The sequence below is a fragment of the Triticum dicoccoides genome, chromosome 7A (genome assembly GCF_002162155.2).
Source record: "Triticum dicoccoides isolate Atlit2015 ecotype Zavitan chromosome 7A, WEW_v2.0, whole genome shotgun sequence".
In the NCBI taxonomy this organism is placed as follows: Eukaryota; Viridiplantae; Streptophyta; class Magnoliopsida; order Poales; family Poaceae; genus Triticum; species Triticum dicoccoides.
Window position 1 is genome coordinate 684,936,154 of NC_041392.1, and position 11,140 is coordinate 684,947,293.

Below are 11,140 nucleotides of genomic sequence, written 5' to 3' on the forward strand. Positions count from 1 at the left end.
GATTGACACAAATGAAGCTACATATCATCCCTAATCAAACTAAAAACTCGCACTATATATCTTCTAAGAATGATACTAACAAATCTAGGCATACGACATCTTTAGCTTCCATCTGTAATGCTACTACGGCAATGGTTCTGCAAAACGCGGATAAACACAAGTTACATTACAATACAGAAATAGGCATACTAGTTCATGGATGCAGCCATGAATGAATCTATCACCCACGAAAAATATGATTCAATTTAACCGGAAACAAACCAGTTACCTGATATTGAGCCGATTATGGAGCAGCTTTAGGGGTAGGTGCGGCCCTCATCGGTGGCACATCTGCTCTCCGATCCATGAAAAAAGATTCACATGGTTCATAATTGGAGATGGGCACAATATATATCTTAAAAACCGAGCACAGTAATACACTGAACAATTTGTACACAACAAGAGCAATAACGACTTACCGTAGCAGGGTACAAAGTCACTCGGACTGGTGTTACAAGCAGACGAGAGGCCAAAGAGTTGGCCTCCATCCAGGGGTGCCGACATGAGTTTGTCTAGGTCGCCGCCGTTGAACACGTGGCAAAGGCAGATGGGAAAATTTTGGAAGAGTGACCGGACGCCGTCACAACACTTGCCTTGGCGTGGAGGCTTGGGCGCGGTGCTGTTGGTGAGGAAATCCTTACATGGCATCAGCCCCATCAGCGACGGTAGGCACTCCTTGGGGTGCGGCTTGAAAGGGGATGGCGGCGGCGGCGCACTTGGCGTTGGGGGACAGAATATCGGTGGTACACATAATATGGGTGGCAGGATCGGAAGGCAAGGAATCATACACCATGCCAATGGTTTTGCTACTGCATCGTTGCTGGCGGAGGGAGCAGGGGCCTTGGCAGGGACGGCGGCCGCCGAGGGGGACGGCGTGGCGGCGGTGATGACGATGGCGAGGAACAAGGCGAGATGCTGGGACTCGGATGGCGCCATGGAATGGAACTAGTTTGGGCTCTTGCAAGGTGTGAATTGTGGTACTACGAACTTGTGGTTTTTGATCAACTTATATACAGGAGGATGCAGGTGAAGTATGATGCGTTGGGATAAGGAGATAGAGATGTTTTCTGTTGGGGTCGATCCATATCTTGTGTTCTCTCCTCACGAAACATCTGACAATTTGTTAGGCGATGCATGTGGGTTGCAATGCATGCCTGATAGTCAGTTTAGTTAGTGCGTGAGTGTAGTTAGTTCGTTAGGGCATGTACAATGGTGCTATCTTAAGAGTGCCACGTAGGATAGATGATGAGGTGGAGGAGAGAGAACTCATAAGAAAAGATTTGTCTTCTCTTATTTAAGAGAAGACAAGAGGTGATCTCTTAACACAATATGTCTCACCACATTTTTAGGAATTGCTAGTTATTAAAAATAAGGCTAAGAGATGACCCATTGTAGACAAATTTTTTTGTCATATCTAAATCACATACAAGACTTAAGATAAGACTATCTTATCAACCATTGTACATGCCCTTAGTATCCAAAACGTGTGCGCCGTGCGCGCGCTGGCTATGTATAAGCCCGTGTAACAAGGGGGGAGACTTGGTATTTGAGAAGGGATATATGCGCAAGGGAAATGGAGTGTTAGTTATATACGGCATGTGCTTTAGGGGAAACTAGCACAAATGTCCGTGCGTTGAAACAGGAGAGATACTTGACGTGTCCATAGAATAAGCACAACGCAACAATAACTAAACAGTGTCATCTGGTGGCTGGTGGCTGCAGGGAGGCGCATGCCGAAAGCTAGCAAAAATGCATATAAGTCATACATAAAAAACCATGCTACACATACAATACTTTTGTTATGAATTTTGCATGACGGTTCTGATATTAAAGGATTCAAATCTTCCATATAAGGTACTATTTTGGAAAGTTGAGGGTATTCTTTGGTGTTCGCACTACGGCGTGAAAAAAATTTCAAGGTTCGCACCGAGCAGCAATTTTTTCTCCAGATGTTGCACCGAGTCTGAAAAAATCTAGCTAAAAGGGTTGGGCTAAATAATGTGTTTTAGCCCCTCTCTCACTTCACTGGACATTAATTCATTTGTGTTGGGTAAATACCATGACAGATGAAAAAAAAGAGAAACTCGGCTCCATTTATTTTAAAACAAAGCAAACATATCTGTGCATTACAACAAAAGAAAATAAATAAATATATGCCGAGTAACCTGAAAAATAATTTATCATTCAAACAATTTCGCAAGAAGCAAAAGAATATTAAAAGCACTCAAAAGTATCAAGGGCCATGAATGATGTCCAAACAACGGTTTAGTGCTCCTGAAATAAGTTGTCCTAAATCCCAGACTTCCAAAAGAAAACCATGAAAGAACTAAAGAACATTGAAAGAAGTGGCCATGAATGCACAAGTCACATAAAAATCATAACAGTGAGGCTGCTAGCACACTACAGTTGAACAGAAAGTACAATGGTAAAAGTCCATGTTGAGAGTTACAACAGAGCATGCTACTTCAAAGTTATTTATAATATGATCGCATAGAATATAGTACTCATGTTGTAATTAATTGATGAGGTAAATCTTTTTCCACCATTTCGAAAAAAAAAGTACTCATGTCGTACGACGGCGTATCACAGAATAGATGAAGCACAGTCCTTGAATTCATACTCTCCTTTTTCTAGAAAAACATATCGATATCTCTTCTATTGTACAGAAGAAATAACAAATAGCCAGTTCAATTTATAAGAACTTTAAAATACGGATCATATTCTATCTAGCTATTGTATTGGGAAGTGCTAAGCAGCAGCCAGCCGGAGGAGTAGCAATCAGCGTCAACAGCATGCACGCGCACCACACACACGCGAGCCAGGCATGCATGCAGGCAGCGGAACAAACATGGAACAAAGAGACGAAACTTTTGTTTATATATTAGTACCATCTCGAATATAGAAAATAATAGGTGAACGAACGAAGGACAGATCAAAAACAGACAAAATTACGATGGTAAGAAGCAATAGCCCTTTTATTATTAGGTAAAGAAAAGATAAAGATTTACACGTCCACCAAACACATATAGGCAATTGACCACACCTCAAATAGCACATGATGTACCACCGTGGGTGCTTTTTTTTTGAGGCAATCACACGAAACTTTATTGCTCAAGAATATTTGGTATCTCAGCCCATCAAGGTTCAAATTCTGATGCTCACATTTATTTTTGAATTTATTTCAGAATTTCCAACGATGCCTATTCAGTGGGAGGAGATGTTCCCGTTGACGACAAAACGCCTACGATGACTTCGTAAATCTCAAGATGATATTCCGGCTCAATTTTTTGGAGGTGCTCATAAGGATAGGGTGTGCGTGTGTGCGTTCATAAGGATGAGTGTATGTACATATATATGAGCGCTTGTGTCTGTACTAATGTTCAAAAAGGAATATTTACAGATACATATATATGGCCATAAGGATGACCAAGCCAGATTTTGCGTCCTATACCTAGAGTTGTCGCGTGCTTCGCAAAGCTATAAGCCTTAAAATTAAAGTTCCTAAGTTCATGAATGAAAAAGCAACTGTGTAACAACGATTTATGTTTGACGATATGCTTGATAATTGCACCATAGTCTCCTTGGGATCGTTGGTTGATATCTTTCACAACAACTGAGATGTTGAATGCAATATCCGCGCTACTAAGGGCATCTCCAGCCGTAGAGCCCCCCAGGAGGCATTTTTATCGCCCCTTGGGGGGCTGCCGGCGAATTTTTTTGCCTGCGATCGAGAAAATATCCACTCGTTCCGGCCCCCACACACCGTCTCTAGCACCATCGAGAATGCCCGCCACCGTCCGCCACGCACCACCAGCCCTCCGTCCTCGTGTCCTCCGTCCACCTCCCTCCTCCACGCGAGTCAGCTCCGCCACGGCCGTGCGCGCTCTCCGCTCCGTGCCAGCCATGCGTGCTCCGCTCCAACTTCGCGCGAGCGCGAGCTCCGCCACGGCCGCGCGAGCTCGAGCTCCGCGCCGGGCACGCGCACTCTCCACGCCGGGCCATGCGTGCTCGCTCAGGCCGCGCAAGCGCGAGCTCCGCGCCGGGCCTTGTTGCGGCCAGCTTCGGCCTTGACGGAGACGTCGTCCGCGACCCGGAGTAGGGCGGCTCCGAGGCGGACAGGCGCGGCCGAGCTCCGCCACGCACAGGTAGGCGCGGGTGCGGGCCCCCCTGGCCACACACAGGCGGGCGCGGGCGAGCTCCGCCCCGGCCACGCGCGGTGACTGCGAGCTCCGGCCATGGCTCCTCCCCGTGCAGCTCGGCGTGCAGAGGAGGCTGGTTCCGAGGCGGCGGCGTGCGCCGGAGGCGAAGAGGGAGAGCCAGGCGATGAGCGGCGTGCCGAGGAGGACGAGCCCGACGGGCACCATCCAGAGCTGCTCCCGCGCCGGGTGGAACGCCACCGCCCACCACACCAGCACGCCGGCGCCTGCTAGCCCCACCGCCACCACGCACGCCGCCACGGCGCAGCACGCCCACGACCGGGCCCACCCGACCTCCGCCCCCGTCGACTGCTGCCCTCCTGGTCCTCGGCCCGCCGTCTCCATGGCGTAGGCGCGCGCGCGCGCCCTCCAACAGTCGCAGTGGCGCGGACTGGCGTGTGGAGGCAGGATGGCCGGCCGGCCACCCGAGGCGAGCCGGCCCGAGGCCGGCGTGCGGAGGCGGGATGGCCGGCCGGCCACCCGGAGCAGGCAAAGGGGAGAGCTCGGAGGCGGTGCGGGAGAGCTCGGCGAGGAGAAACGAGAAGGTGGGGCGCTGCGAGGAGAAGGTGGGGCGCTGCGAGGATCGAGAGGGGAGCAGGGAGGCGTGGGGTAGGTGGAAAGAGAGGAGAGAGAGGGAAAAGGTGACTGACTGTGGGCCAGATGCATGCCAAAAAGTAGTGCCGGCGTCCCCAGCTCGCCCCCAGCGCGTTGGGTTTCTGATGCCAGCGCCGGCCGTAACTTTCCTCAAATCCAGCGAAAAATGTGGTCTTGGGTGCATGGCTGGGGCGATTTTTTACCACCGGCGCAGAAAAAGGGCCTGGGAGGGCGTCTTGGGGGGCTGGCTGGAGATGCCCTAAGCTGTAGGTCTTCGTCCAAAGCCAGGCCCTCCTGGCAAGTTAGGCCATCAATGCATCGGTGCTGCTATATGAACTTACGACCAACGACCGCTCTCCTCCTGCTCGTCCGCGCCGCCCCCGCGCGGTGGCTGGACGGGCCTCTCTCCCCCGGCCTCCTTCCACTCCTCCCCTCCCCTCCCCCTCTGTCGGGGAGGCTGATTCCACCAACACCTATGGGGACAGGGCCCCTTTCGGTTCGGCGGGGGGCGGAGGTCGCACAAAGAGCGGATCGAGGCGGTACACGCGAGCGGTTTTTACCCAGCTTCGGGCCGCACGGATGCGTAAAACCCTACTGCTGCTTGTTTGTGTGTATTGAATTCTTGCTCAGGAGCGACGGACGCTGCCAGACTGAGCGTGAGAGTGTTTCTGGTGTTGAATGAGACGAACTGGCCGAACCAGCTGAACCCCTTCTACGTTGCGCCTAGGCCTCCTTTTATACTTTCAAGGGGTCACCGACAGGGGGCAACGTAGACAAGAAGGGTAAAAATGGAAAAGGACGCGGTAGGTGCAGCTACCACTACTGTGGATACAGTGCACCCTACCTAACTCTGACGGCAGGGGACAAGGGCATTAAATGCCTGTCTGAGTTGCTTAAACAGTGCAAAAAGTGACCGTCAGGAGCGCCACCGTCTGCCACGATGGCCTTCTCTTCATCTCCGCTTGCCACCTCGCACCCCTAGCTGCACAGCCTCCTGCCACGTGTGCTTGGGAGAGTCCTAGAGCGACACGTTAGCAGGTGTGCTGGAGCGCGGGCACGAAGTGGGGGTTTCCCGCGGCAAGCTCCTTGCCGCGGTCGTCGTCTTGTCGTGTTTGGGAGCTTGTCGCTCACCGGGCCTTGCCGGGACGCAGGGCGCGTCACGGCAAGCTCTCTTGGTATGCCTTGAGTGGCCTTCCCGGCAAGCTCCTCTTGCCGGGGTCTTGTCTCTTCCCGGCAAGCTCCTCTCGCCGGGGCCTTGGTCGGCCTTCCTGGCAAGCTCCTCTTGCCGGGGCCTTGGCTTGAGTACTTTGTTCTTGAATGGTCTTCAAGGGAGCCACGGAGGGTCTTGGTGGTCACCCGGCAAGCCTTGCCGCGGGGCGCTGCAACTGCCCGTGCACGAGTTCGGGATACTAGGGTACCCCTACTCTAGTACACCGACAGGAGCCCCCGGGCCTGGGCCATACACGGTGCCGAGTGCTATTGGGCCAGGCCCAAAACAGTGCACGAGCACGCGCGGCCTAGGTCACGCCGCATATCTCTCCGCTCCCACCGCGCACGCCCAGAACGGCACGCGTCAAACGCGGCGTCGTGGGAGAGATCGTGGGAGGTTGTTTATTTGGAAGGCCGAAACGTCCGCCCCGTCCCTCTTTACAAGCAGGGGAAACAGGGGCATTTCCTCCATCTTCGTCATTCGCTGTTGCAATCTCAGAAACCTCCGCCGCCCTCCTCCGCTTTCAAAGTCGAAAACGAGCAGTGCTCCGCTCCCGTCGCCGCCGCCACTACCGGCGCCGTCGATCTCCCCCACCACCTTCGCCATGGCTCCGAAGCCCGGAAAGGGGAAGGTCGCGAAAGCTGTGAAGTCGACCGAAGTGCAGCGGCTTGAGGCGCTGCGGAAAGAGCGGGCCACCTTCCTCCCCGAGCTCTCCGCAAAGGATCTGAGGGAGTGGTACTATCTCTTCTGGTCGACGGAGACACGGGCGCATCCGCGCACGAAGGTACTCTCCGCCATCACCTCGCAAGAAGCTCCAGTTGGCAGGTACCCTTTCTTTGCCGTGTTCTTCTACTGCGGGCTCTGCCCGCCATTCTCTGATTTCTTCTGTGACATCATGAACACCTACGGGTTCCACCTCCTTGATTTTACCCCCAACGCCGTCTTGACCATGGCAGTTTTCGCCCATCTATGCGAAAACTTTGTCGGAGTCCACCCCAACGTAGCTCTCTTCCGCCATTTCTTCATGCCCCGTGTCGAGAGAGGGGAACCCCTTGCCGGGGGGATCGCCTGGATCTCGCGGGCCGGCAAGAAAGAGACCTATCTGGAGGGGGAGCTCCGCAGCAAGTGGGATGAGTGGAGAGCAAACTGGTGCTGGGTAGTAGAGGAGAACCCGCAGCCGTTCACCACCCTGCGCCAAGCCCCAGCAGTGCGAGGCAATGATTGGAGCACCCTGTCCGCGGACGATGACAAGTTGACGATCGCCACCACCCGGATCTTGCGCCTCAGGCTTGCCGGGTTGACTGTAGGAGCTGTCGGCGCAGATTTCCTCCGCCGCCTCATCGCCCCTCTGCAGGCGAAGGGGAGACCCGCCTGGGAATTTGGAGGCCCGACGGACATTATGAGGTTGCGCCCAGGCCTCAACTTCAATTTCACCGTCATAGAATTGGACAGGATACTTAAGGAAATATTCAAACACGACCCGCATCATCCCGAGTGGTTCAGGTTGCTGGCAGGCGTCGTGCCTCTGTGTAACAACTCCTCGCGCGACCGCATCTGCGCAATGATGCCGTTGTGTGATTCGCACGGGATCGCTCCAACTTGGCAAGAGCCCGCCGACAACGTCGTGCAGCAGTTCTTCGACAGCCTAGTGGAGGTGACGGTCAATGCTGACGAGAAGAAGCTCCTCACCCGCGACACCACTGATCAAGAGATGGAGCGCATCGCCACCAGGGCGGAAGAGGCGGCGGCAGCCGCAGCCGCTGGCGAATTTGGGTTCACGGTGGAGGAAGCGGACGCGGCATCGGCGATGAGTCTTGCTGAGCGGGAGTGGCCCGAAGATGAAGAAGAGCTTGCCGCGCCCGACGCCGAGTTGAGTGAGCTCGCCGAGGGTGCGAGCGGCCCGCCATCTCCGGGGAGCTTGCCGGAAACAGGGCCCGGAACGCAGCCCCCAGTGCAGCCGAGAAGGCGCCTCCGCAGGGTCGGGGACGCAGCAGGGGGGCAAGCTGGTCAACAGCCGCAGCGCCGCGCGACGCGCTCCGCCGCGGCAAGTATGGTTGTCGCGGGTGCGCCTCCCGCCGTAGTGGCGACTGGGGCGGGGTCATCTCAGGCTGGCGCCGCAGTCCCTGCCAAGCGGCCAAGGGATCCCACGCCTCCACCTCGTCGCGCCGGAAGTGGGCCGAACTTCGACCTCTCCGCGCTCAGCTCCGACGAGGAGGAAGAAGAAGAAGAGTGAGATTCCCTTGCTTGTTCTTGTAGTTCTTCAACTTGCTGATCTTGTCTTGCATCGGATCTGATCCCCCCTGGGCTCTTCTTTTCAGGACTCTGGCCCGGAGGGCGGCGAAGAGGGCCAAGGCTCAGGTGGTGGTCATCGAGGACGAGCCCACTGCGATGACAGGAGGCGCGCCCGAGACCACCTTGCCGGATCCGGCCATCACTTTGCAGAGCAGCCCCCAGCGTAGCCCCCAGCGTAAGCATACGGTTTACTTTCTGCTTCTGGGTGCGCGTGGTTGCTCTTTTCCTTTGTTGACATCTGATCACTGGTTTGTTTGCGCAGGAGCAGAACAGCTTCATCAGGAGGGCGTGGTGATCTCCTCCGACTCGTCGTCTGCTTCGACTATGCCGCCAAGGGCGGACTCCCTGGCAAGGGAGCGTCCTCCGGTAAGGGAGGAGCCTCCGGCAAGGGACAACGCTAACGATCCGCCGGTGGTGGAGGTCACGACGGCAGATCCTAGCACAGGTAGCCCTTCTTGCCCGAAACTTTCCTTGTAGTCTTCTGCTGATCTCTCTTCTCGGACACTTGTTTGATTTCTCCTTCTTCTCTGGTCGTCAGACCCACCCTCCACGGATCCGATGGAGACCGAGGCGGGTGGCGAGGAGGACGCGCACGGCAATACTGAAGATGCCGCGGCCACCGAAGAAGGAGCCGGCGCTGACGTGCCCGCCGGCGAAGAGGCCGCCAAGACTGCTGCCAAAGAAGCCGGCGGGGGATCTGGCGATCGCACTGATGGCCCTGAGGCCGCAGGAGCGCCAGGCGCTGCACCGACCACCGATCCCTCCGCCGCTGCCGCAGCGCCAGGCTCCGAGGAGCCCCAGCCCGACGCCTATCTGAAGGCTGGCAAGGGCATCTTCATCAAGCTCCCCTGGGCATCGAGCTCCAGGGCGCCGATGGAAGGATAAGCTCTGGATGGGGAGGTGCTGGAGTCCGCCGGGTTGTCGATCGTCGACGCGCCGGGAAGCAGCAGTGAAGAGCCCGAGGAGGAGCGACTGCTGCGGAGGCTCCTGGCACTCTACTGCGCCCGTCAAGTCAAATTGGAGTCCCGGGAAGCGCTTGCCGCAAGCGCGAGCGTGGACATAGAGAAGCGTGTGGAGGAGCTCCGGGGTCTTCGCCGAGAAACTCTCTGGGCCTTGGCGGAGGAGCGGGAGCAGCTTGCTGAGGAGCGGAAGGCCTTCCTCCTCGAGAAGGCCGAAGCTGAAGAGCAGCAGCGGCTCACCGGCAAGAAGCTGTACGCGCGAGAAGGCGAGCTGACTCAGCGGAAAGTGAACCTCGACAGCCACGAAGAGGAGCTTGCCACGCGCGAACGGGCACTTGGCGGGTCGCTCCAAGAGGCAAAGGATGCGGCTGCGGTTGCCGAGGCCGCCAAGAAAGAATTGGAGGCAAAGGTGGCACAGCTAGAAGCTGATCTGAAGGTTGGTGGCGAAGAGCTTGCCGCGCTCAAGCTAGAGGGCGAGAAGGACGCCCTTGCCCACGGTGAGCTGCAGGGCCGACTCGCCGAGAGGGGCAAGGAACTGAGCGCCGCCAAGGATTCCAACGCAGATCTGACGCTAAAGCTGGCCACCTTGACGGAGACGTTGGACAGCGCCAGGAAACGGGAGGCAGACTTGAAGAAGGACATCGAGGCCAACGAGGCGCTGCTAGCGAGGGCCGCCGAAACCCAGAATCTTCTCAAAGATACTGTGGAGCTCTGGACGGAGGGCCTCGTGAACATTGCTGCAGTCATCGAAGAGGAGCTGGTGCAATTGGGGGTGGAAGGCTTCGGGTACTCCTCCGACGAGAACCTCCAACCCAGCGCCAAGCTCACTTTGTTCTTCAAAGGCGTGGCGGCGGCGCTCCAGCAACTCCGGGAACGGATCCCAAAGCAGTTGGCCGACGAATCACGCTCGATTTGTGCCTGAGTTCTGGAGAAGGTGCTGGTGAAGGTGGCCTTCCGCAATCCGGGCCTCAACCTCACCAACGTCCTCAAGAAGCTGCCGGCGGACGTTGATCTTGACGCACTTAAGGCCCTCGTCGCACCCATTGTGGACAGGGTGAACGAGGTCAAAAGGGTTGACGGCGGTCGCGTAGATTAGGCCGTCCGTTTTCTTCTTCTCTTGTCGCTGCCAGTCATGTCATGGGAACACTTTATTAGAGGTGCGACAAGTTATTTTTGTAATATAACTCTATCTTAGGCAAAAAATTGCTGTGTTACTTCCTTTACTCGACTCTTGGCTTTGTATGATTCTGCCCTACGCTTTCTAGGGAAACTTGCCGGCGCAGGTACCCTTGCCGCGAGCGCCGAGTGCGGAACTTCAGCAGCCTGCTGGCGGGGTCGCTACCGACAAGCAACCTTGTCGCAACTAGTTGCAGCTCACTTAAGTTGTTGAGCAGACTCGAAACAAAGTAAGGGCGCTAGCGGCTCACTTAAGTTGCTGAGCGGACTCGAAGCAAAGTAAGGGCGCTAGCAGCTCAATTAAGTTGTTGAGCAGACTCGAAACAAAGTAAGGGCGCAACTAGCTACGAGTTGGTTCCTCCGCGCACAGGTTTTCCATACAAAGCACGGTCGTTCAAGGAAAATAACTCAAAAACTTAAAAAACTGATTGCTCAAGCTTTAGCAACTTAGCTTTTTTGTCGTCTGCTTCCCGGCAAGGAGAAACTTTCTTGAACGGCCTGGTCCACACCATTATCTTCTCCTTCCCCCCGGTAAACCTTGTGGGCGAGGGAACCTTCCTTCTTTTGAGAAAGAAACAGAGAAATAAAGTAATGATATGGAGCCTTGGGCTCGTTATTGCTTACCGGGGTCTAGTGCTGCACAAAGTGTCAGATAACATATGCGAAAAAGGATT

At 55.3% G+C, this 11,140-nt stretch overlaps 1 long non-coding RNA gene across 1 annotated transcript; it reads right to left on the reverse strand.

Annotated features, from left to right (window-relative positions):
* On the reverse strand, nucleotides 1-879 carry LOC119328503. The gene is made up of 3 exons (XR_005158992.1): nucleotides 459-879; nucleotides 269-330; nucleotides 1-137 (listed from the first exon to the last, which is right to left on the reverse strand). It is a non-coding gene; the product is annotated as an uncharacterized LOC119328503 (long non-coding RNA).
* Nucleotides 880-11,140: the final 10,261 nt, after the last annotated feature.